We start from the raw sequence: 27,865 nt of genomic DNA, 5'->3' as shown, positions 1-27,865 counted from the left end.
CTGAAGGGTAACCTTGTCACACAAAGGGTGGTGGGTGTATGGAACGAGCTGCCAGAGGAGGTAGTTGAGGCTGGGACTATTGCAACGATGTTGCCTGTCCCATTGAGTTACTCCAGCATTTTGTGTCTATCTTCGGCATAAACCAGCATCTGCAGTTCCTTCCTACACACTTTATCTCCATGGTGGGCACTCACAGCGTAAAGAGAAAAGGGCTTATGCTTGGTGCATGAGCATGCAGAGGAAAACCACAGTGTGCACATTTTCAAATGTCCCCAAGTCAATGTAGTTCAGAGCTCATTTGGGGGTTGTAATGTTTAATAGCTTGACGGCTGTTCCTGGACCTGGACATTGCCGTTTTCAGGCTCCTGTACCTTCTACCCCCGTGGCAGGGGTGAAATAGGTGTGTGGCCAGGTGTGGCGTGGGTCTCTGATGATGCTGGCTTACGTCTTTGAGCCAGCGACTCCTATTGCTTTTGACGGAGAGCATGCATCAGAAGTGCTGGAGTAACTCAGTACGGAGACGGAGAGGCCCTGACTCATGCCAGGTTGCAGCAAGTCACATTTCCAGTGTCAGACAAATGATCTGGAATATTTGTTATTAAATTCCAATCTCTCGGAAGTGCATTTTCAATCCCATCATGCTGAAATGATCAGTGCTGTGCAATCAACTTTCCAGGCTGTAATCATGGGTCCCAAATGGATGTTGTAGCTCTATATTGATTCCGGATCGTATAGCTGGTACAAATTACTGCTTTAACCTGCTGCTGCTCAGTATATCACAACACTGGCCCAGGCCTAATGACTTCTCAGAGGATAAGTTTATGATTTCAACTCTGCTGAGGCAGGATCAGCCATCTCCATTTACTTGCCAGGAGAATACTGTCCTGTTGAGGTACCATTAGTCAGTTTAAAATTCATGCACAAATGCGAAATTAAATTCAGATATGAATTCTTAAATTACCAAATTAAAGAATAGGAATCTGAAGGGTAACCTTGTCACACAAAGGGTGGTGGGTGTATGGAACGAGCTGCCAGAGGAGGTAGTTGAGGCTGGGACTATTGCAACGTTTAAGAAACAATTAGACAGGTAGATGGATAGGACAGGTTGAGTGGGATATGGAACAAAATCAGGCAGGTGGGACCAAAGATAATAGAGCAGAGCAAGATAGACCACTCAACCCTAAAAAACGTAGTATGTCATGGTGCCATTTTAGTAGGCAGAAACTTGCAGAAACATTTAAAAAGAAAAAGAACAAAAATCTGTGAATTGATAGATGAGATATATTCTGCATTTTTATGGTATCATCACACACACTGTTCCCCCGAAACACTGATTACACTGCGAGAGGCATGGCGAACGGCGGGTTTTGCCAAATAAAATGGCGGACGTTACGGTCCTTTGTGTACTACACTTCAGTATAGGCGGAGTGGTTCATCGTGCTCCTCTAGTATCTTTGGGTGGGACTAGTGTAGCTGGGACATGTTGGCCGTTGTAGGCACGTTGGGCCGAAGGGCCTATTTCCACGCTGTATGACTCTATGACACTAACTATACAAGGCAGCTCCCATTTGGAAGAACAACCATGCGTGTCCCATTCAGTCTCTTGCTTCAGCTCCTAGCTCTTGAAATTACTTTGGGATGCATCACAGCATGTATTTGGAACAGCCCCATCCAATACCACAAGAAATTGCAGAGAATTGTGGACTCTGTGCAGACCATCACGCAAACCAACCTCAGACTGAAGAAGGGTCCCAACACAAAATATTTTCTGCCCACGTCCCTCCACTGATGCTGCCTGACCTGCTGAGCTTCTCCAACACTTTGTTCTTTGGTCCCGATTTCAGTATCGGCAGTCTCTTGTGTCTCCCAAACTTTTCTTTTATTCATTTAAGTTTTGAAAGAGTCAGATGATGATTCAGAATTTGAGAGTCAATGGAAATTAACCTGCTGTTGAAATTGTTCGGATGTGTAATTAACCATGATGCGTTTTATAGACTTTAAAGGAGGTAATAGTCAATGATAATGGACTATTATGATGATTAGATTGCTGCATGTGGAGAACAGGCTTAGTAATAGGATAATATGTGCAAATTTCTCTTGACACAGCGTGGTTGTGCATCACACTTTTATTGATTTTACTGCAGTCATTGCTACCAAATCTTATGTTATTCTGTGTCCTTCTGAGTTTCTCAAGTACAATGTTCATGTGCTCATTGAAAAGTGGGAAGATTATAGCTCTGGAAAATGTCAAAATATCATACCTCACCTTAATGCTTCACCTCAAACGTTAAAAAAAAAATGTTTTTAACCTGATGAGTTGCTCACCATATTTCAAAATTCCTCAAAATTTGCTCACTTGTCAAGTTGATGTTCCATGATTGCAATGATCTCCCCTCGAGTGTCAGGGGTCATGGGGAGAAGGCAGGAGAATGGGGTTAGGAGGGAGAGATAGATCAGCCACGATCGAATGGTGGAGTAGGCTTGATGGGTCGAATGGCCTAATTCTGCTCCTATCATATGACCTTATGAGGTGATAATTAATTATTACATGATTCTCAGTCACAAAAGGTTAATCAGCTATTTTACCTTCGTGACCAAATCTATATCAGCATTCCCACTTGAAATCCATGCATATGTTCATCTAGAAGGCCACTGAGTAGCAATAAGGATGGGCAATGAAGCCTGATTTCCCTTCTCCTTGACCCAAGGAGGTAGAAACAAATGCATTCAAAGCTTCATTGAAGAAATGGTACATCTCCACTGGGACTTGGGAATCCTTGGCCCATAACCACTCAAAGGTGAAATGAAAGATGGGATGGTGTTGAGAACTTCAATCCATACCTCATGAACACAACAGTGGTGGAAAGAACAGCAGTGGTGGAAAGAACAACAAGCGGTGGAATTAACACAGGCATCTCCCAAACTAACTACCCACCTCCCCTCCTGTCCCATTGTATGCAGTTCCTACAAACTAACATCAAAATTGAAGAAAGGGATTGGAAGACTACAATGTCATACCTTTTAGAGAATAGTGTGGGTTGCAAAATGTAGTTAACTACTGACCAGTTAGGCTAATGGATATTTTGGAGAAAATGTCATGATAATTTATTTAGAGGTAATAGCCGAATATTTGGAAAGTCATTATCTGATGAAGCAGAACATCCTTCTTGGTATTATGAAGGAGAAATCACGCCTGACAAAGTTATTAGAGTTCTTTAAAGTAGCAGCCAGATTAGATAGAAAATCAGGAGATATAATATAGTTGGATTATCAATAAGTATTGGATAAGATGCCAAGCAAAATGCCATAAGCTCATAAGGAATAGGATTAAGAATTAGGCCATTCAGCCCATCAAGTCTACTCCGCCATTCAATCATGGCTGATCTATCTCTCCCTCCTAACCCCATTCTCCTGCCTTCTCCCCATAACCCCTGACACCTGTTCTAATCAAGAATCTATCTATCTCTGCCTTAAAAAGATCCGGCACGGTGGCGCAACGGTAGAGTTGCTGCCTTACAGCGAATGCAGCGCCGGAGACTCAGGTTCGATCCTGACGACGGGCGCCGTCTGTACGGAGTTTGTACGTTCTCCCCGTGACCTGCGTGGGTTGTCTCCGAGATCTTCGGTTTCCTCCCACACTCCAAAGATGTACAGGTAAGTAGGTTAATTGGCTGAGCAAATGTAAAAATTGTCCCTAGTGGGTGTAGGATAGTGTTAGTGTGCGGGGATCGCTGGGCGGCACGGACCCGGTGGGCCGAAGGGCCTGTTTCTGCGCTGTATCTCTAAATCTAAAAAAAAAATCCACTGACTTGGCCTCCACAGCCTTCTGTGGCAAAGAATTCCACAGGTTCAGCACCCTCTGACTAAAGAAATTTCTCCTCATCTCTTTCCTCAAAGAATGTCCTTTAATTCTGAGGCTATGACCTCTAGTCCTAGAATCTCCCACTACTGGAAACATTCTCTCCACATCCACTCTATCCAAGCCTTTCACTATTATGTATGTTTCAATTAGGTCCCCCGCCCACCCCCCCCCCCCCCCCCCACCCCCCCTCATTCTTCTAAACTCCAGCGAGTACAAGCCCAGTGCCGACAAACGCTCACCAGGGGTTAACCTACTCATTCCTGTGATCATTTTTGTAAACCTCCTCTGGACCTGGTTCAGAGCCAGCACATCCTTCCTCAGATATGGTGCCGATATCATGTGTCACTTTGCTATGTGAGCTCATGAATGAATGAATGGATGAATGAATGAATGAATGAATGAATGAATGAATGAATGAATGAATGAATGAATGAATGAATGAATGAATGAAGGAATGAAGGAATGATACTTACTTATCACAAATGACATGTCACGGTGAAGTTCTTTGTTTTGCATACCTTGCACAAAGTATGCAAAGAGTCGCCATGTATAGGGCGCTGACAAAGTTACAAAATGTTCAATGTGGTCCCAATGATCCCTTTGCGTTCTCGCCCCCCCCATGCTGGGTCCATCTTTGTTCTCTTGATTGACCCCCAGCACCCACCGCGGGCCTGTCCAGCCTCCGGTATTGGAGGTTACATGTTTGCACGCTTAGTCTAATGGCTAACTCGAAGGGCAGAGGGAATAGTGAGAAGTGTTAGCAGTCTGAAACTAGTGGGGTGCCGCGGGGATCAGTACTGAGACTGCAGCTGTTCACAGTACATCATTGTGAATTTGAGGGAGGAAGCAAATGAACCGCAAACAGATTTGTGGATAACACAAAAGCAGATGGGAAGGCAAGCTGTGACAGTTTAATGGGAATATCGGTAGGTTAAGTGAGTGAGCAAGAGGAAAATGGTCAGTTGTAATAACAAGGAACTGCAGTCGCTGGTTTACCTAAGAAAGATACAAAGTGCTGGAGTAACTCAGCTGGTCAAGCATCATCTTTGGAGAACAAGGATAGGTGACTTTTCGAGTTGGGACCCTTCTTCAGACCTTCAGAAAATGTTTGGTTGTTCAAATAGAAAGGTAAAATATAAAACCAAATTATCACTTAATTGGAGAAAAAACTGGAGCTCAAGGGGATTTGGTCTTCTTACATAGAACCCAGTAAAGTAGCATTCAAGTGCAGCAGGTGGTTGGAAAGGTGTATTGAATATTGGCTTTTATTTTATCGGAATTAGAGCATAAAAGTAAAAGATCCTTACTGCAAGTGTACAAACCATTGTGGGCTACATGCAGACCACAGCCAACAATTTTAGTCTCCCTATTCACGGAAATCGATTTTATCATCGGAAACATTTCAGATAAAGTTTGCTGGAATGAACCTAGGTTGAAAGCATTTAGTATCCAGGGTACTAATCTTTTACCTAGGGGAGGAGAATCAAAAACAAGACGACAAATGTTTAAGATGAGAAGGGTAAGATTTAATACGAACCTGAGGGGCTCGTTTTTCGCGGTGGAATGAGTTACCAGAGGAGGCAGGTACTGTAACAGCATTTAAAAACACTCGGATAGGTACATGGATAGGAAAGGTTTAGAGGGGGAATGTAGAAACAAAGAACTGCAAATGCTGGTTTATACCAAAGATAGACACCAAGTGCTGGAGTAACTCAGCGGGTCAGGCAGCATCTCTGGTGAAAAACGGTGGGTGACATTTTGGTTAAAGACGTTTCAGTCGACTGACCGCTGAGCCACTCCAGCACTTCAGATGTCTATCTAAGGTTTAGAGGGATATGGACTAAACGTGGGCAAATGGGACTAGTTTAGATGGGGCGTCTTGGTTGACATGGACGAGTTGAGCTGAAGGGCCTGTTTCCATGCAATATGACTCTAGGATTCTAACGAGGAGATCAAGAGGGTGGCTCACCGCCATCTTACGGAGTAAGAAATTCATTGTTCTATTATCAGGACGTATGACAATTAAACACTCTTGACTCTTGACTATTGACAATTATGGATGGACAATCAATGTTGGTCTTGCTAATAATGTCCAAATCATGAATAAGTTTGAAAATAAAAAGCAAAGAACGTTGCAGAGTTTCTGTTCTATATTTAATTCCCCAAATCAGGTGCAGTCTACCCGTCCGAGGGGAAGTGGATAAATTAATCAGGTCTGGTCAACAAGACATCTGTAACGCACGTGCACCACAGGTGGAGAAATCTAGAGACAGGCACACTCGTGAAATGGCTTCCTTGGGGAATCGTAGTCTCTGCATTTATTTCATCAGTCACGTCCAGGTCTCGCTGTCTGACCGCATGCATGGCTTACGGTTTGATCCGAACTGGTATCCCACTTGTCTGTCGGGCTTCCTCTCTCCGGCAACCTGAAAACGCCAAAGAACAACAAGAGGTCGACGGCAACAACGAGACAGTCACAGAGTTCTTTTTTTGGGGACTGTCAGCAACATCTCATAAAAGCAGCTGGATGAATTGCAAAAAAAACCCCCCAACAAAATGAATAAAATATGCCGAAATGAGCACAGCATCTCCCAAGCATCAAGTGAATATACTTTAGCAAAGAGGGCCCAACATGTGGGAAGGGTTTCCCATTAAGCACCTGCTGCACGCAAGTGCTGACCATCTAAAGCATCATTTAGGACATCGAAGCACATTACCCAGCCATTTCCGAATTGAAATAAAATCCAGCTCACAATGAGCAAAGACACAGCAGATGCTCTGGCTTTTGATATCACAAGCACTTCACTGCATCATAGGTTAACGGGCTTCAGTGCCCGCCCGAAAATGCAGTTTATTTAATGCTTGAGAGCTCTGCTTCAAAAGCTTTGACACTGTTTTTCCCTCTATTTTATGGGAGATGATAAAAGAAGATAGACTGATGAAAAATATTGTGATCTAATCTCGGAGTGTTTTGTTTAGTTTAGCTCAGAGATACAGCGAGGAAACAGGCCATTCGGCCCACCGAGTCCGCGCCGACCAGCGATCCCCGCACACGAATTTAGAAGGATGAGAGGGGATCTTATCGAAACGTATAAGATTATTAAGGGGGGTGGTCACGTTAGAGGCAGGAAACATGTTCCCAATGTTGGGGGAGTCCAGAACCAGGGGCCACAGTTTAAGAATAAGGGGTAGGCCATTTAGAACCGAGATGAGGAAAAACTTTTTCAGTCAGAGAGTTGTGAATCTGTGGAATTCTCTGCCTCAGAAGGCAGTGGAGGCCAATTCTCTGAATGCATTCAGAATAGAGCTCTTAAGGATAGCGGAGTCAAGGGGTATGGGGAGAAGGCAGGAACGGGGTACTGATTGAGAATGATCAGCCATGATCACATTGCATGGCGGTGCTGGCTCGAAGGGCCAAATGGCCTCCTCCTGCACCTATTGTCTATTGTCTATTGTCTAACAGCATCCTACGCATTAGGGACAATTTTACATTTTTTGCAATTACAAATTTACAATTTTACCGAAACCAATTAGCCTACAAACCTTTACGTCTTTGGAGCATGGGAGGAAACCAGAGTACCCGGGGAAAACCCCAAGCAGATCACGGGTGCTCAGGTTTTCTCCCATGCCCCCACCTCCCCCTCCCCCTCACATTGTATACCTCTATTTTTTCATGGGGTCCAACAGCCTCAGGAGGGCACAGATCTCCAGCAAATATATTTAGATACTATTAACAGGAGTAATGGGGAGAAGAATTGGAGTGAGATGAAAAGATAGATCGGTCATGATTTAATGGCGGTGTGGACTTGATGGGCCGAATAGCGTAATTCTGCTCCTATAACTTATGAACTTACGAACTTATCCCAGAAGTATTTCACTTCAAATAAATTGGATGCAATTTAAACTCACCGGACTCTGACCTAACTGAGGAGCTTGACACAGTTGATGACCAACATACCCTGGCATGTACTGCCTGTGGATTGAACAGAGATGCTACACAAAGCAAATATCCCGACGTACTCAGCCTTCCCAGTGCAGCAGTGGTGGTATTGAGAGCTGTTGTTAAAGTATGTTTAATTTCATCTGGTAGTACGATTTTGAGCCTTGGAGAGTGGAAAGGGAGGAGAAAATAGAGCATGAAGGTACCGAAGGAGGGTGTGTAGTTTGAATTGGCCACTTATGATTTACTGACATATTCCTGCTGAGGTTTCACAAATAAAGTATGGCCACTTGGATAAGGTATTGGGAGCCAGCTTGTGACATTTAACAGTACCACGGGATAATTGAATAGATTCCAAAGTGGGAAGCACCAAAACAAATAAAATTGGAACAAAGTGTGGATTTCCCAGTAAAGTCTGGGAATATTTGACAGAGGAAATGATTTGAACTAATAGAAAACTGAAAATAATTGAGATGATATATTGCTTGTGTGAGTGCTGCAAACTATTACAGTCAAAATCTCTGTTTTCATTAAAAGGATTCTGGTATTAAATGAAAAACAAACCCACACAGGCTGTCTATGTATTGCCTGACGCTGACCAACTTTGCTTCTGGGTTCCACTCGATAACAACAACAGTGTTTGAGAATGGTCGGGCAAATTAAACTGTTATATCAGGGAAAGTCGAAGGGTAATATTGTTACATGTTGTAAAGTATTGTAGCTTAAAGGGTTCCTGAATCTGAAAACTAGCCCATTTCTCTGAAAAAATATCAAATCGGTAGAAGCAAATTTCTGGTCGCAAACTGATACCAATTAGGCCACTGGCTCAGTGGAGAGAAAGGCATCAATGAGACTTGACATTCTGAACCATGTACAAAATCCTGAGAGGAATAGATCGGGTAAACGCATGGAGTCTCTTGCCCGGAGTAGGGGAATCCAGCACCAGAGGACATAGGCTTAAGGTGAGGAGGGAAAGATTTAATAGGAATCTGAGGCGTAACTTTTTACATAAAGGGTGGTGGGTGTATGGAACGGGGAGGTAGTTGAGGCAGGCACTATCGCAAACTTTAAGAAACATTTAGACAGGTGCATGGATAGGACAGGTTTCGAGGGATATGGGCCAAACGCAGGCAGGTGGGACTAGTGTAGATGGGCATGTTGGTCGGCGTGGGCAAGTTGGGCCGAAGGGCCTGTTTCCATGCTGTCTGACTCTCTGATCAGCAATGTTTCATAAAATGAAGTTGTTGGTGTTGGGGAAAATAACCTTATTATTTAGTTTAGTTTAGAGATACAGTGTGGAAACAGGCCCTTTGGCCCAATGAGTCTGCACCGCCCTGCGATCGATCCGCGCATATTAACGCTGCCCTACACACACTCGGGACAATTTAGAGTTATAACAAGCCAATTAACCTACAAACTTGTACATCTTTGGAGTGGTACGTCTTATGCACTGGAATGTAAACATGCATAACAGCCTTATCATTGTACACGTCAAAATCATTTGCCATGTGATTGAATCTTATTTGGGGGGGAAAAATTGCGAGTAGAATTGACCTATGCTTTCGCTGGCAGTGATGGTGGAGAATTACTGCATCTGAAGCATTTGACACAACTCTTTACAATGTATAAGAAAATAACTGCAGATGCAGGTACAAATCGAAGGTATTTATTCACAAAATGCTGGAGTAATTCAGCAGGTCAGGCAGCTTTACAATGTATCCCTCTTGGGATCACACCATCCCGAGTCAACAATCGAACTATCAAGGAATGTCCTTGCCTGAGGTCATCTGTGGCCGGCCCTGATTTGTCCTGGTCTTTTCTTGCTTCTAGTTCTTGCTCCCCCCCCTCCCTCCCCTCCCCCTCCCTCCCTCCCCTCCCCTTCACCCCCCACGCACAATCAGTCCAAAGAAGGGAACCAACCCAAAATGTCACCTGTCCATTTTCTTCCGAGATGTTGGCGGCACAGTGGCGCAGCGGTAGAGTCGCTGCCTAACAGCGCCAGAGACCTGGGTTTGATCCTCACTACCGGTGCTGCCAGGACGGAGTTTGTACATTCTCCCCGTGACCATACGGGTTTTTTCCAGGTACTCCGGTTTCCACCCACATTCCAAAGACATGCAGGTCTGTAGGTTAATTAGCTTCTGTAAACTGTCCCTAATGTGTATGATAGCATTAGTATGATTGTACGGGGTGATCGCTGGTTGGCTCGGACTCGGTGGGCCAAAGTGCCTGTTTCAACTCTGCATCTCTAAAACTGAAAATAAACTTAAGATACTGCCTGATCCGTTGATTTACTCCAACATTTTGTGTCTATCCTTGGTATAAACCAGCATCTAAAGTTCCTTTGTATTACATTTTATGACACAACTCTTTAACTTCGTCTTCTGACCTCCTTTCCCAATAAACACTTTTTCCAATAAACTGAGACTCAATTGTCCCTTATTTTATTTTATTGCTCAATTGAAGGTCTGGTAAATTCACTTGTGTATAAAAAGGATATATTGAACTCATACCTGACTCATCCCCTCTCTCCAGAGACCTATTTCGATGGGATTCTCTCGTGGAACAGAGAACGGCACATGACATCCTTGCAGGACGGAATGAGAGATGCAGCTTTAACAAAATCTACCTCAATACACTTGATTTTGACTATTTGATTTCATGAAATCATTTTCTTAAAAGGAATCCTGAAAACGCCAAACAACACCCAGTACGAGCAAGTATTTGTGCTGCAGAACACCACAATAAGGCGGCACAATGGCGTAGCGGTAGTGTTGCTGCCTTACAGCGCCAGAGACCCGAGTTCGATCCTGACTACGGGTGCTAACTGTACGGAGTTTATACATTCTCCCCGTGACCTGCGTCGGTTTTCTCCGAGATCTTCTTGGTTCTTGGTTCTTGGTTCTTGATCCTCCAAAGCATTCCAAATGGAATTTAATCTGGAGGTGCCGGAGTATGGACTTAAGCAAGAATGGCCTCCTTAAATTTAGTTGCGTCTGGTTGAGTAACTATAGTAGGGTGAAGACTATTCCATGCTTTAATTGTGTGAGGGAAAAATGAATTGCTATACACATCGGTTTCCTCCCACACCCCAAAGACATAAAGGTTTGCAGGTTAATTTGGCTAATTGGTGTATAAAAAAAAACAGGTTAATTTGGCCTGGTGTAGATGTAAAAATTGTCCCAGGTGTGTGTAGGGTAGTGTTAGTGTGTGGGGATCGCTGGTCGGCGCGGACTTGGTGGCCCGAAGGGCCTGTTTCCGCGCTGCATCTGTAAACTAGACTAAACTAAATATCAGATCCAATCTGAAGTAATCAAGGAATATAAAATGGTAAAGAAATCAATGTTTCCCATTTCTTATGGTACTCTACCCTCCCAGAATTCAATCCAAATTCTTAACTGTTGCTTAAAACAATAGACGTTTTACCAGCCGGAGGTCAGTGCTCCATTCCACAGCTCCAGTGCCTTCACTCAGTCAACAAGCTCAGGAACCCTGCCCAGCTGCTTTCTATTACATAGCCAATCTGCCTTGTTGCGGTTAATTTCGAAGGCGACTTTGCAGCTGAATGAATGAATGATATAGCCGCTGTATGCACCATAAATAAGTAGCACTAATTCAAAAGATTCCTCAAAACAAAATGGTTGCATCCCTGAAAGATAAAGGCTGTCGCTGTGTCTTTCAAATTTCCAGAGCATCTTGTGCATTAAGCAGAGGCAACAAACAAGAGTGATTGATCTGCAATAAAAACAGAAAATGTTTGAAATACCCAGGAGGAGGTCAATAGACATCTGTGGAGAAAGTCAGGCTGTGACCTATTGGGTGTGTTTGCGGGTCATTTAGGATAATACAAGCCCTGTGAAAAAAATGTTCCTGGTTCCCTGGCAATTTGAAAATCGTTTTGTTAAAAAAAGCCCAGGTTACAGCAAACTTCAGTTTTAAATGTGTCGGAAGGAACTGCGGATACTAGTTCACACCAAAGATAGACACAAAATGCTGGAGCAACTCAGCGGGTCAGGCAGCATCTCTGGAGAAAAGGAATAGGTGACGTTTTGGATCGGGATCCTGCTTTAGATTAAAAAATAGAGGTGGAGGAGGGGGGACGGACACTGGGGACGGGAAAAGGCCAGAACAGATCAAGGAAAAGAGTTTACTTTATGCTTTCATGCAGTTTAATTCGGCTCAAAGGCTGCTTTTTTGAAATGTGATTCTTCCGTATTTATCTGTTCCACCTCAATTAACATTGACAATTTTAAAACCACTCAACCCAAATGTTGCTGACATTGACTTTTGTATCTTCTTCCCCCTGAGTTGAAACAGATAGAGAACTAATTTATTCCTTGTGCCTGCCTGTGCAGAAAAATATTCTTGAGGTGACATACGAAACTGCCTGACACATATATATTGTCACCATTACAAGTTTCAGATATTAATCTTTTGTTTACCCTGTCACAGATATGTATGTAACTCTTTGTAATATTCAGTTACAGCCTGTCACTAACTTTGCGATAGCACTTCATCTCTCAGCCCCATTTATTTATCTTCCAGAGGCAGTCAAAGATACTTCAACTAGATCAAATTTTACAGGCGATATGCAGTGCACATTTGATGATATATTGCATAATCAGCACGTGCGAATGAAGGCATCTTTTCTACCCTTCTATCCCAAGTGAAGAAAGCCAATGTCACCAATTCAAGAATGGGATTTTCTTATAGTTTGGTTTAGTTTAGAGATACAGTGTGGAACAAGTCATTTGGCCCACTGAGTCCTTGCCGACCAGAGATCGCCCATACATTAGTTCTATCCTACACACTCAGGACAATTTAAAGAATTCAATTCATCTACAAACCTGCATGTCTTTGGAATGTGGGAGGAAACCAGAGCACCCGGAGAAAACCCATGCGGTCAAAGGGGGGACATTTATTTCATTTATTTCTGGCATTTATTTCAAGAGGGCTTATATAAAAAAACGGAGATGCAACGCTGAGGCCCTAAAAGGCTCCAGTCAGGCCACATTTGGAATATTGTGAGGAATTTTGGGCATCATATCTAAGGAAGGATGTGCTGGCTCTGGAGAGGGGCCAGAGGAAGTGTACAAAAATGATCCCAGGGAAGAGTAGGTTAACATATGATGAGCATTTTGATGGCACTGGTCCTATATTTGCTGGAGTTTTAAAGAATGAGGGGGGACCTCATTGAAATGTACAGAATTGTGAAAGGCTTCGATAGAGTGGATGTCGAGAGGATGTTTCCATTAGTGGGAGAGTCCAGGACCAGAGGTCATAGCCTCAGAATTAAAGGACGTTCTTTTAGGAAGGAGATGAGGATGAATTTCTTTAGTTAGAGGGTGGTGAATCTGTGGGATTATTTGCCACAGAAGGCTGTGGAGGCAAAGTCAGTGGATATATTTAAGGCAGAGATAGATTCTTGATTCGTACGAGTGTCAGAGGTTACGGGGAGAAGGCAGGAGAATGGGGTTAGGAGGGAGAGATAGATCAGCCATGATTGAATGGTGGGGTAGGCTTGATGGGCCGAATGGCCTAATTCTACTCCTGGGGTCTTATGAACATGCAGGATTGAACCCTAGTCTCCTGCGCTGTAAGGCAGCAACTCTACTGCTGCGCCACTGCGCCACCCTGTTGCAGTTACTTTGAGCATTATCAATACCCAATGTGCACACTCCCATCCAAGAGAGAGTTTTGAGCCAGTGCACAGATTACCCAGTGAGGGACGAGTCAGAACTAAACCTTAACTTTTGAATGAAGTTGGGCAAGTGGTTGAAAGTGTCCGTGGGTGAGCATACGTTATAGGGGCAGAATTCGGTCATTTGTCCCATCAAGTCTATCCCACTAATCAAAGATGGCTGATCTATCTTTCCCTCTCAACCCCATTCTCCTGCCTTCTCCTGGTTGGCATGCATTGACATGGTGGGCCGACAGGCCTTTCTCTGTGCTGTATGACACTAGGACTCAACTGTTCTCATTTAGTAAAGACCTGGCATTGGTCTTGGCGTCTGTAATTCACAACTTTACTTTGTTTAAAATGCAAACTCTACAAACTCAGTTGAAGCCAGAAAGATAAAGATGAAGCATAATGCCTATAATTAAAGTTCTTATTTTAGATTTAGATTTTTAGATTTAGAGATACAGCGCGGAAACAGGCCCTTCGGCCCACCGAGTCCGCGCCGCCCAGCGATCCCCGCACATTAACACTATCCTACACACACTAGGGACAATTTTTACATTTACCCAGTCAATTAACCTACATACCTGTACGTCTTTGGAGTGTGGGAGGAAACCGAAGATCTCGGAGAAAACCCACGCAGGTCGCGGGGAGAACGTACAAACTATGTACAGATGGCCCCCGTGGTCAGGATCGAACCTGAGTCTCCGGCGCTGCATTCGCTGTAAGGCAGCAACTCGACTGCTGCGCCACCGTGCCGCCCTAGAATATTGTAATGTTGTGACATTAGATGTAATGGTAGATTTCCAGGTCAAGGAAAGTGTATCTAAAATGGAGCATTAGGATATACCTAATAGGACATAACTATTGGGATTTGATCAGATACAGAACTCTTGGGTACTCTATGCATTAGCAGAACAACCTAATAACTCGTTGTAATTCTCTGTGAATGAGTTGGTAGATCTTCGTACTAGATTTCCAAAGGAGAATACTAAATCAACAAAATTGTTTTAGAAAAATGCGCATTTCTGTGCTGTCAGGTCCCCAGTGTTCAATTAGCCATTAATGTGAATGTTATCATGTGGAATAATTTTCATGATCTAAAAATGACTCCAAGATTTATCTCAGATCTCCAGGGTTTTCCTGCTGCCACAACTGGGTTGTTATCTTTAAATCAATATGATGTGAGTTATTTCTGCGATGCACTTTCTCCAAAAGTCGAAATATTACTGGAATCTACCTGCTGGGTTTGTTCACAGAACTGATGTTGCCTTTCATTCATGGGAGTAGTATTGACAACAGAGAGGCTCGCAAAATTGGTTTCCGTTTGCATCCGTCACATTTATTCTTGGATATGATGTGTTTAAACATAATTTGTCTCGAAGGACTGTGCTCGGAGTTTTGCACGATTCATTATTGCATTGTTTTTACACTATTTTAATTATAGGGTTACACATGGCATCAGAATACTTGATCTGTCTCAATATTGTGATGTAGCTCCCTGGAGGACTTGCTTGTGTGTCTGTTGATTAGTTTCAGTACGGCAAATTACTGTATTGATCTGATAGTAATGACATTGTCATGACAACGTTTCTTCTTCCGCAGGTACTTGTCTGCCATGCCTGGATTGTTCTGGAAAAGCTGCTCGACAATCAATCTGTTCCATTGCCATCTGAACAAAGTCATTGATTGGTATTTGTGAAAAATTCTACCTCCTGATTTTAACTCATTAACCCTTGAGAAATAAATTCTGGGTCCTTATTTGTTGTGTCGTATTAAGGGGGCAAAAATATTATTGTGGATTTCTCCACATCACAACAAATTACTAGAAGACTGCATTATTAATTCTTTAGCTGAAAGGAAGAGTACTGAGATGAGCAGAGAAACAAATTTTCGACAATTATTGCTCCGAGGGAACCCTGTAAGGACTGGAACAATTCACCAACGTACAGAACAACTGTGTAATAAATATTAAATATACAGTATTAGAAATTGAAATGTGTGGTGTTGCAACAGTCATTAATTTGTGATATTTTATCAACCACGTTACACAGAATGTTGCAACAATGGAAAGAAAGAAGAGCCAGAAATTCCTCAGCACTGCTAAAGATGCATTAAATGCACAAGTGCAAGCTGAACCAACATAGGTCTCGTATGAGGAGGCCTTTATTGGAAATTTCCATTGCTCACAAGAACAATGGCAGAGTGCAACATTGCTTGCATGCTTAATATGCTCAAGGACCCAACCTCCACTAAGCCCTTGATGAGCGTTTGATGGGTCACCTGGAGGAGTGGTGGTAAGAAATATTTGTCAGAAGGCTTCAGCATCTCTTGAGAGGGCGGAGTGGGGGGTGGGGGTTTATATTTTGATGGTTGGGGGTGAGAACATTGTAGGGAGGCTTGAGTTTATCTGCTGGGCTCATGTGGGAGCCAATGTTGTGTCGCGGTGTCAGAGTTTGGGGTCCTGAGTGAGTTTTTTAAAACGATTTCATTGTTTATGTTTGCATTTGGATGCCATCATGTCACTGCCAGTGCCAGCATTTATCGTCTATCCTTAATTGCTTCACAACCGGAGAGGCAGCTAAGAGTCAATCGCAATGGTGGACATAGTCACAGGTAGGCCACACGTCAGGTTAGGTTGTCAGATTTCAACCCCGAGGGATATTGGTGAACCAGTTTGTTTGTAAGCGAAGATAGACACAATATGCTGGAGTAACTCAGTGGGACAGGCAGCTTCTCTGGAGAGAAGGAAGGGTCTTGACCTGAAACGTCGCCCATTCCTTCTCTCCAGAGATGCTGCCTGTCCTGCTGAGTTACTCCAGCATTTTGTGTCTGTCTTCGGTTTAAACCAGCATCTGCAGTTCCTTCCTACACAGTTTGTCTGTAAAAGAGCCTCAGGTCAGTCCCAAGAGCATCTTCCATTGACTTCAACTTTCACGGAAGCAAAACTCACATGATAGTCCCATGCTGTTGACATACACAAATGAAGATAGGCATTTGGCACCAATACATATGCATGGTACTTCTATGAGTTTGAGGCAAATTCATGCATTGTAAAATCAACATGAAGAGTCCCAGTCTGCATGTAGAAATTGGTTTTTTTTCTCCTTTGTAATGTGTGTGCGTTCTGCACAGTGATGTTTAAAGTTCTGGTCAACCTACTCTAGGATGTCATTAAATTGGAAAGGGTACAGAAAAATAATTATGAGGATGTTACTGAGTTTGGGTACCCTGTGTTTAGATTTTAGATTTAGAGATACAGCGCGGAAACAGGCCCTTCGGCCCACCGGGTCCGCGCCGCCCAGCGATCACCGCACATTAACACTATCCTACACACACTAGGGACAATTTTTTTTACATTTGCCCAGCCAATTAACCTACATACCTGTACGTCTTTGGAGTGTGGGAGGAAACCGAAGATCTCGGAGAAAACCCACGCAGGTCACGGGGCGAACGTACAAACTCCGTACAGACGCCGCCCGTAGTCAGGATCGAACCTGAGTCTCCGGCGCTGCATTCGCTGTAAGGCAGCAACTCTACCACCGCGCCACCGTGCCGCCGTATGGAGAGGTTGGATAGGCTTGGACGTGCTTCGTTGGCCTGCAGGAGGCTCTGGAGTGATTTCATGGAGGTTAATACAATCATGAGGGATGTGGATGAGGTGAATAGACACAGTCTTTTCCCAAGGGTAGAGGAGTCTAAAACTAGAGGACATAGGTTTAAGGTGAGGGGGTAAAGATTTCAAGGGACTAGAAGGGCAAAGTTTTTCCACATATCTGGAATGAGCTGCCATGTTTGGGGGGCAGTACAAATACAATATTAAAAAGACATTTGGACGGGTACATGGATGGAAAGGTCTGGTGGGACATGGGATTCGTGCAGGCAAGTGGGACTAGCTCTGCTGGGCATCTTTGTTGGCATGGATGTGTTGGGTCAAAAGATCTATGCGCGCATTGTGTTGCTCTATGACTTTATATTTCTCAGGCAGGAACTCATGTAATGACTCATGACTTTATCTTACAGCTGTGCATTGCTAGACTCTAAGGTTGCACAAACAAACACTGCCTAGATCCAAGGAAAATGCATATAAATTGACCAGAGGAAGTAGCAAACTGGAGGACTGGGAGAAATTTAGAACTCAAAAGAGGAGGACAAAGGGGTTAATTAAGAGGGGGAAAAAAGAGCATGAAAGAAAGCTTGCGAGGAATATAAAAACTGGCTGTAAATGCTTCTTTAGATATGTGAAAAGGAAAAGATTAGTGAAGACAAATGTAGGTCCCTGACAATCAGAGACAGGTTAATTTATAATGGGAAACAAGGAAATGGCAGAACTGTTAAACGAGTACTTTGGTTCTGTCTTCACTAAGGGACACACAACCAATCTTCCAGAAAATACTAGGGGACCGAGGATCTAGTGGGAGGGAGGAACTGAAAGGAATCCACATTAGTCAGGAAATGGTGTTAGGTAAACTGTTGGGACTGAAGGCCCCCAGGGCTTGATGGTCAGCATCCCAGGAGGTGACCCTAGAAATCCTGGATGCATTGGTGATCATTTCATGAGAATGTGAATTTCGAGAGAATGTTCTCTCGAGTCTGGATCAGTTCCTATGGACTGGAGGGTAGCCAAAGTAACCTCACTTTTTACGAAAGGAAGGAGAGAGAAAATAGGGAATTATAGACCAGTTAGCCTTACGTCGGTAGTGGGGAAGATGCTTGAATCGATTGTTAAAGATGTTATAGCAGCGCATTTGGAAAGCAGTGAGAGGATTGGTTAAAATCAGCATGGATTTATGAAGGGGAAATCATGCTTGACTGATCTTCTGGAATTTTTTGAGGATGTAACAAGTAGAATGGATAAGGGAGAGCCAGTGGATGTGGTGTATCTGGACTTTCAAAAAACCTTTGACAAGGTCTCAAACAAGAGATTAGTGTGCAAAATTAGAGCACATGGCATTGATTGTAGGGTGTTGACATGGACCAAAGGTCATTGAGCTAAGATCTCCATAGATAAGTGCATGAGCAGGGGCGGCACAGTGGCGTAACGGTAGAGTTGCTGCCTTATAGCGCCAGAGACCCGGGTTCGATCCTGGCTACGGGTGCTGTCTGTACAGAGTTTGTACATTCTCCCTGTGAACACATGGGTTTCCTCTGGGTGCTCTGGTTTCCTCCCACACTCCAAAAACGTGACGTTTTGTAGGTTGATTGGCTTTGGTAAAATTGTAAATGGTTCCAAGTGCAAAGGATAGTGCTACTGTATGGGGTGATCGCTGGTCGGCGTGGACCCGGTCGGCTGACGGCCTGATTCCACACTGTATCTCCAAAGAGCCGCTGAGTATTTCTACCATTTTCTATTTTAATTATAGATTTCTTGCAATCTCTGCAATCTTCTCCAGTCCAGTTTTGTTCACTCAAAAGTCGTTGCAATATTTATTGTTGCTGTTTTCTTTGCTGCTGTGCTAAAAATCATGGTGTCAGCTTGTGAAGTGGTTCTGATTTATATGCCTTGGTGCATCAAAAAGTGGGTACTTTCACAAGAAAAAAAAAATCAGCTGTGTCTGTAATGATACAATACTTGCCTTGGTGTAAATATGTTTGACATGACAGGGAAATTACTTGTCAAATTTCTACTATTTATTGTCGGTATAAATATAGTCATAGTTGTCATTTGTAAACACCATAGAAGATAATGCAATATCTATTCGTGCTGCCTTAAACATTTTTTATCATGACTTTGCTTTACCCTTGCATAGATTTTCATGTCAAGCATGTCACAATGTCATATTTAGTGTGATAATTACTGACCCTTTTTATGTTTAAATTTTAGTTATTCATTGTTTTGGTATCAGGACTTGGCTGGCATTGCCAGGATTTATCGTTCTTTGCCCCTTGAGCAGGAGGCCAAGTCAATGGATATGTTTAAGGCAGAGATAGATAGATTTGTGATTAGCATAGGTGTCAGGGGTTACGGGGAGAAGGCAGAATTGGGTTAAGAGGGAAAGATAGATCAGCCATGATTGAATGGCGGAGTGGACTTGATGGGTCAAATCAAAGATACTAGAGGAACAAGATAGACCACTCGACCCGATAAGCCATAGTACATTATGGCGCCATTTTAGTAGGCAGAAACTTGCAGAAACATTTTAAAAGAAAAATAACAAAAATCTGTGAATTGATAGATGAGATATATTCTGCATTTTTATGGTATCATCACACATACTGTTCCCCCAAAACACTGATTACACTGCGAGAGGCATCGCGAACGGCGGGTTTTACCTACTAAAATGGCAGACGTTACGCTCCTTTGCGTACTACATTTCAGTATGGCCGATTTCAACGGAGTGGTCCATCTTGTTCCTCTAGTATCTTTGGGCCAAATGGCCTAATTCTGCTCCTATCACTTATGAACAACTTATGAAGGTGCAAGTGGAAATCATTTTAGATGACTTTTTTAAAGTTACATCCCCTCCCCACCCCCCCCCCCCACCCCCCCACCCCCCTAGGCTGGGTGAAAATGGCAGATTTATTTTCTGCCAATGTGGGGTCTTAACAATCTAGTAATCTTGAGAAAAACACAAAGTGCTGGAGGAACTCCGTAGATCAGGCAGCATCCGTGGAGGCATTTCGGACTGGAAGCTTCTTCAGTCTGAAGGATTCCAACCTGAAACATCACCTATCCATTCCATCCGCAGATGCTGCCTGACCCACTGAGTTCTTCCAGTACTTTGTGTTTTGCCCTGGATGCCAGCATCTACAATTCCTTGTGTCTCCATTCTGGTATCATTTGCAGTTATCATTTGCAGGATATGTATCATTTGTATCAATGGTATCATTTGCAGGATCCTTGTTTTTGTTTTACTTTTCGAATTCCAAATTGAAAAACTGATTCCATCTGCCATGAGTTTGAATTTGGGTCGCTGGGTTTTATCCCAGACCTCTGGATCACCATCTTGGTAATTTGACTACTGCGGCACCACCATGCTGTCATGAATAACAAGTGGTTTCATGACCTGACCTCTGACAAATCAGCCTAAGATGCATGGCAAGAAGTAGATTAGATATTTACATCAATGTGATTGTGACATAATGAGAGGAATAACTTGGAAGGATTATTGAGACCAATGATGAAATGCTTGATGGCGAGCTTGAATAAGGAAATATAGAATAAATGAAAATGACAAATGTATTATTTGTAAAGATACAAAAAGGCCTAGAAAAAAAAGCCGGAGGAAACAGACCAAGCGGAGAAAAAACAAATAAAAAACATCTAGGGCGGCACAGTGGCGTACAGTAGCTGGTAGAGTTGTTGCCTCACAGCACAGAGACCTGTGTTCGGTCCTGACCTCAGGTGCTGTCTGCATGGAGTTTGCATGTTCTCCCGGTGACCGTGTGGGTTTCCTCTGGGTTCTCCGGATTCCTCCTACCTCTCAAAGACGTGCGGGTTTGTAGGTTAATTGGCCTCTGTAAATTGCCCTTTTTGTGTAGGGAGTGGATGTGAAAGTGGGATAACATGGAACTAGTGCGAACAGGTGATCGATGGTTGGCGTGGACTCAGTGAGCCAAAGGGCCGGTTTCCATCTTCCAATCAATCAATCCAAAAGATATATTTGACAAATTAACATTATATAAAAGAAGAGCTTTTATTGAAGGTCATACAGGAGATACAAGAGACTACATATGCTGGAGTCTGGAGCAAAACTAAAACAAAATGTTGGAAAAACTGAGTGGGTCACACAGTAACTGTTGAGGGTAATGAGCAGTTGATGTTTTTGTCTGGACCCTTTAATGATGGGCATTTGGCCAGAAAAAATATTGAAGATTACTTTGGAAATGTGAAAAATAACAATTATAGATATAATTTATTAGTAATTATTATTATTTTTCACATACCTATATGTATAATTGTTCACATAACTATAGATATATAATTGTTATTTTTCACATTTTTATATTTTTCCTATATATGAGGCATATATATATATATATATAAAACATATACACACATACACACACACACATATATATTTAAATATATGTATTTATGTATATTCACCGATGAGCCAAAACATTATGACCACTGACAAGTGAAGTGAATAACGTTGGTTATCTTGTTACAATGGCACCTGTCAATGGGGTGGGATACATTAGGCAGCAATGAAACAGTCAGTTCTTGAAGTTGATGTGTTGGATGCAGGTGAAATGGGCAGGAGTAAAGACCTGAGCAGCTTTGACAAGGGACAAATTGTTATGGCCAGATGACAGGGTCAGAGCATCTCTGAAATAGAAAGGCTTGTGGGGTGCTCCCGGTCAGCAGTGGTGAGTACCAACCGACAGTAGTCCGACGAGGGACAAACCACAAACCGGCGACACGGTGTTGGGCGCCCAAGGCTCATCGATGCGCGAGGGCAACGAAGGCTATCTCATCTGGTCCAAACCGACTGTGGGAAGATGACAAGCCGGTGGAAGGAGTGTGATAGACAATAGACAATAGACAATAGGTGCAGGAGGAGGCCATTCAGCCCTTCGAGCCAGCACCGCCATTCAATGTGATCGTGGCTGATCATTCTCAATCAGTACCCCGTTCCTGCCTTCTCCCCATACCCCCTGACTCCGCTATCCTTAAGAGCTCTATCCAGCTCTCTCTTGAATGCATTCAGAGAATTGGCCTCCACTGCCTTCTGAGGCAGAGAATTCCACAGATTTACAACTCTCTGACTAAAAAAGTTTTTCCTCATCTCAGTTCTAAATGGCCTACCCCTTATTCTTAAACTGTGGCCCCTTGTTCTGGACTCCCCCAACATTGGGAACATGTTTCCTGCCTCTAACGCTCTGGGCAATGTTGTGTTGGGAGATCCTGGGTCCGGCCATTCATGTGGACGCCAGGCAACATTTATAAATTAACACTTCGGTTCCATATCCTTCTCGTCAGAACGAGTAGTTAGAGATGGGAATCAAAGGCTGATTCGAAACCAGAGACTCATTCTGGGTCTAAAGAAGGGTCTCGACTCGATTGGAAACGTCTCCTATTCCTTTTCTCCGGAGATGCCACCTGACCCGCTGAGGTTCTCCTGCGTTTTGTGTCGACCTTCGCTTATTCTCTTCCCACAGGTACTGCCTGACCTGTTGAATGTTTCCCATATTTCCAGCTTTGCTTTGTTAGTTAGAGACGTTGCCTGACCTGCTCCAGGTTTTTGATTTTACATTCCCAGCATCTGCATTTACTTGCTTCGTAAAGTCAGAGACGTAATTGTTTTCAAGGGGCGCGGTGAGAAAGATCTCAGCAGTCCAAGTTACTGACAGTGTTGAGGTCAGAATGCTGTAAAGAGCAGAAAGTGTGCAATGAACAGATGATGTGCTCATCCGAGAACTTGCATCATGCTCCATGGCTTTTAAGGGAATTCTGGTGCAGGCAATATTCAAACGGTTTATTGGAAATCATGTGTATCTCTGCTTTCCTCTAGGGGTCACCGTTAGCAACGACTGCTGCAACTTAACCTGTTCCGAGAGCGTTCATCCCCCCCGGTCGGGTTACAATGAACGTGAACCTCGAGCTTGCAACGACCGTCAAGTCAGTCCGTGGGATCGGGGCTCTGGTGAACGGACTAGTGAACGGCTGGGCTCATGCAAGAGCGGGTCGGTAGTGGAGAAGCTGGGCTCCAAGAGAAAAGACACAAAGACCTGTCCAGTGGTGGAGGTTAGAGGGAGGGAGGGATAGAGAGAGAGAGAAGTGAGAGAGGGAGAGGGATAGAGAGAGTGAGGAATAGAGAGAAGGAGGGAGAAAGGGAGAGAAAGGGAGAGAGGGTAGAAGGGGAGGAGGAGAGGGAGAGAGAGAGGGGGAGGAGGAGAGGGAGAGAGAGAGGGAGAGAGAGAGAGGGGGAGAGAGAGAGAGGGGGAGGGAGAAAGGGAGGGGGAGAGAGAGAAGTGAGAGAGGGAGGGATAGAGAGAGGGAGGGAGAAAGGGAGGGAGAAAGGGAGGGAGAAAGGGAGGGGGAGAGAGGGAGGGGGAGAGAGGAAGGAGAGAGGAAGGAGAGAGGAAGGAGGAGAGAGGTGAGGAGAAGGAGAAGGAGGGAGAGGGAGAGGGAGAGGGGTATACTAAGAGAAGTGTGGGGAAAGAGGGAGGGGGGAGAGAGAGAGAGAAAGAGGAAGGAAAGAGGAAGGAGAGAGGAAGGAGGGGAGAGGGAGGGAGAGTGAGGAGAGAGGGAGAAAAAGAGCGAGGAAGGGAGAGAGGTGAGGAGGGAGAGAGGGAGGGAGGAAGGGAGGAAGGGAGAGAGGGAGGGAGAGAGGGAGGGAGGAAGAGAGGGAGGAAGAGAGGGAGGGAGGGAGGGAGAGAGGGAGGAAGAGAGGGAGGAAGAGAGGGAGGGAGGGAGGGAGAGAGGGAGGGAGGAAGAGAGGGAGGAAGAGAGGGAGAGAGGGAGGGAGGGAGGGAGGGAGAGAGGGAGGGAGGGAGAGAGGGAGAGAGGGAGGGAGGGAGAGAGGGAGGGAGCGCCCCCGCCCCGGGTCCGCCTGTGTGTGTCAGTGTCAGTGTCAGTGCGGCCGAGGGACATTGCCGCGGCGACTGTGAAGCAGCAGCAACGCACCAAAGTCCACCCCAATAAACGAAAGCTGAATTAAAGCCACACGGAAGAAACATTTTCTCAGACCAAACAAACACTCTTCCCCTGACTGCCGCCCGGTGAGTAACACGCTGGAAGTGGAATTATTATTTTTTTGGAAAGAAGTGTTAAATTTGATTTTGCAATGTTTTGGAAAAATGCTTTTCCCTTTTACAAGGAAATGTTCCAGGTCTGTGCATTTTAATGCCTAAACACGTCGTGCTCGGTAGATTCTGCTATAATTGATCCATAAATGATATATATATGTTTTTAATGGTATATTCCTGGCATGTTTAAAAGTGAGCCCCCTGTTTAAATGTATTATTTGAGGTGGATTGAGGAGTTTAGTCTCAGCTCACTTGCCCTCTCCAGGTCTCCTGGATCGTGCATGCGAAGGGCAGGGTGCAATCATTGGAGGGAACTGGTCGTGTCTTTCGAGGTATAGACACAAAATGCTGGAGTAACTTAGCGGGACTGGCAACATCTCTGGAGAGAAGGAATGGGTGATGTTTCGGGTCTGACTTTCCCTGAGAGTCAGGGGAAAGGGGAACGAGAGATATAGACGGTGATGTAGAGGGATATATAGAACAATTACATTCAAGATATGCAACAAAAAAAAGTAACGGTGATAAAGGGAACAGCTGTTTGCTAGGTAATAACGAGAAGCTGGTGCAATTTGGGTGGGGGAGAGGGATGGAGTGAGAGGGATTGCAGGGGATACTTGAAGTTAGAGAAATCAATGTTTATACCCCTGGGCTGTAAGCTGCCCAAGCGAAATGCGAGGTGCTGTTCCTCCAGTTTGCATTTGGCCTCACTCTGGCATGGAGGAGGCCTGGGACAGAAAGGTCAGTGTGTGGGAATGGGCAAGGGAATTAAAGTGTTTGGCAACCGGGAGATCGGGTATGTCCAGGCGAGGAGCTGGGTAGGGATAACATCTGCTGAGAGCCTCTGAGTGCAAGGGCTTCTTCAGCTGGCTTGGGGTCAGATCACCTAGGGGCTGGGGTCAGGCACCAGCTGCTTTAGAAATCCGTCAAGAATGGGGATTACAAATTAAACATTTACATTCAATTTAATCAATCTCGCCATCATGACCTCCCCTGCTGGCTTTTAATGGCAAGGTGTCCTTTCCTTTCCTTTCCACCCCGACCCCTGCTTCCAGATCAATGTTTCCTCGGCTGTTGTGAATATGCTGCAGAAATAAGAATTACTTGAGATGTCTCTTTCGATTTTCGATAACATTGTACGGGCGTTCTTAAAGTGTTGCATGTCCCGTCACTTTTGTAGTTTTATACTAATGTACCTCTACCAACACATAGCAGCAGAGTTGTGTGTTTTTTAATCAAACTTGCTACATTTGAGACTTTCACACTATTCTAATAAGGGAACAGAATTTATGTTATTCGACGCACAATGCTGGAGTAACTCAGTGCGACAGGCAGGATCTCTGGATAGAAGTATAAGAAGATAACTGCAGATGCTGGTACAAATCGAAGGTTTTATTCACAAAATGCTGGAGTAACTCAGCAGGTCAGGCAGCATCTCGGGAGAGAAGGAATGGGTGACGTTTCTGGTCCAGACCCTTTCTTCAGATTGAGATTGTTTTGGTTTCCGGCTGAACTAATTTATCATTTTAATCAAGGTTTGCTTATGTATAGTGCCTTCGGCGCTCATTTTTAAAGGTCTCACAGCAGTTTGCACCCAATTAAATATTTCTGAGGCGTAGTCATTAGTAACATGGGAAATGCAAGCTCTCCAAAACAATCGCCTGAAAATGATCAGATAGGGTCATAGAGTGATACAGTGTGGAAACAGGCCCTTCGGCCCAACTCGCCCACATCGACCAACTGTGTCCCAGCTACACTAGTCCCACTTGCCTGCGATATCCCTCCAAACCTGTCCTATCCATGTACCTGTCTCAGAGTTTCTTAAACGATGGGATAGTCCCAGCCTCAACTACCTCCTCTGGTAGCTTGTACAAATTCACCCACCACCCTTTGTGTGAAAAAATTACCTCTCGGATTCCTATTAAATCTTTTCCCTTTCACCTTGTACCCATGTCCTCTGGTCCTCGATTCCCCTACTCTGGGCAAAAGACTCTATGCATCTACCCGATCTATTCCTCTCATGATCTTATACACCTCTATAAGATCACTCCTTATCCTGCGCTCCATGGAATAAAGACCCTCTAGTCCTGGCAACAGCCTCGTAAATCTTTTCTGAACCCTTTCAAGCTTGACAATAGCTTTTCTGTAACATGGTGCCCAGAACTGAACACAATATTCTAAATGCGGTCTCACCAACGTCCTATACAACTGCAACATGACCTCCCAACTTTTACTCAATATTTTATTTGAAAGAAATACTTATTGAAGTATATGTATTGCCCAGGGCATTTGTTCTTTGTAAGAGGGCCATGGATGCTTTTGCTTCCACCTGAGGCAGGGTTTTGATATTTCATCTGAAAGCCTGTTCTTTTGACTCCTATACTGTTGGACTGGAGAGACAGTGCAGTGTTTTGTGTTCAGGACTCTGGAGTGAGACTTAAACCAAATAAAACAAATGATGACAAATATTGTTAATAATTGTTCCTTTTTGATACGTTAGTTTAGTTTATAATTGTCACATGTATAGAGGTGCAGTGAAAACCCTTTTTGTTGTGTGCCCTTCAGTCAACGAAAAGACACTGCATAATTACAATCAAGGCATCCACAATGTACAGATGCAGGAATAAGGGTATAACGTTTAGTGCAAGATAAACTCTGATTAAAGTTAGTTCAAAGGTCTCCAATGAGGTAGATTGGAGGTCAGGATCATACTCTAGCTGGTGAGAGGATGTTCAGTTTTCCGATAACAGCTGAGAGGAAATAGTCCCTGAATCTTGAGGAATGCTTTTTCAAGCTTCTGTATCTCTTGCCTAATGGGATAGGGTAAAAGAGGGGATTGAGACTGGTCCTTGATTCTGCTGGTGGCCTTGCCGAGGCAGCGTAAAGTGTAGATGGAGTCCATGGAAGGGAGGTTGGTTTGCGTGATGGTCTGGTTAATATGGCAATTAAGCACTCTTTACTCTTGAGTAACGAAAAGGTTAAATAAATCATAGCATTACCTTGACTCGAAACATTTTGGGGACTGGGGACCTGCCCCTGAGAAGAATAACATTTATGTTTGTTCACCACACACATTGGTTGTCCTGGAGTGAAGAATATACTTGTGATAATAGTTGAATGGAAGTGTATCTGAAGAAGAGTCTCGACCCGAAACGTCACCTATTAATTTTCTCCAGAGATGCTGTCTGACCCGCAGAGTTACTCCAGCTTTTTGTGTCTATCTTCAGTTGAATGAAGGTGCCTGTTTTGGTACATCAACTGCAGAAAGACACTCACCATTTTGGATCAGTGACTCCAACCCTAGCTAACCTGATGAGGGTTTGCAAATCCGAAACATTGACTGTCCCTCTTTCCCACAGTTGCTGCATTTTTTCAGCATTTAAAACATTTTTGTTTCAGGTTTCCAGCATCCGCATACATTGTTTTATCTTCATTTTCTGTTTTGATGCTGTGCATACCATAGTTGGCTGTTGCCTTCTGCTATGATTGGGAGTGAGGAAGCAGTAAAAGAAAGAGACAGTGTCAATCTTAAAGGTTAATCAAACTTTCATCAAAAAATTGTGACAAGCAGCATGCCATAATTAAGACGGTTGGGTTTTTTTAGATTACTTACGATAACTGTTAGCCTTTCTCTCTTTTCCAGTCCACTAAACAGACCCTTTTTTCCCCTAAACCCAAGAATGCAGTGACC

At 43.9% G+C, this 27,865-nt stretch overlaps 1 protein-coding gene across 2 annotated transcripts in view; it reads left to right on the top strand.

Annotated features, from left to right (window-relative positions):
* Window positions 1-23,961: 23,961 nt before the first annotated feature.
* The window catches only part of LOC144599266 (SPRY domain-containing SOCS box protein 1-like), a 189,942-nt gene continuing 186,038 nt past the window's right edge, over window positions 23,962-27,865 (top strand). For both annotated transcript variants that reach the window (XM_078410033.1, XM_078410034.1), the window contains exon 1: window positions 23,962-24,150. The gene's annotated coding sequence lies outside the window, so the exon portion shown is untranslated. The remainder of the gene's footprint in view (window positions 24,151-27,865) is intronic.

Source organism: Rhinoraja longicauda, chromosome 13, assembly GCF_053455715.1.
Source record: "Rhinoraja longicauda isolate Sanriku21f chromosome 13, sRhiLon1.1, whole genome shotgun sequence".
NCBI classification, from domain to species: domain Eukaryota; kingdom Metazoa; phylum Chordata; class Chondrichthyes; order Rajiformes; family Arhynchobatidae; genus Rhinoraja; species Rhinoraja longicauda.
Note: the sequence above shows the minus strand (reverse complement) of the source record. Positions and strands in the feature narration are given on the sequence as shown.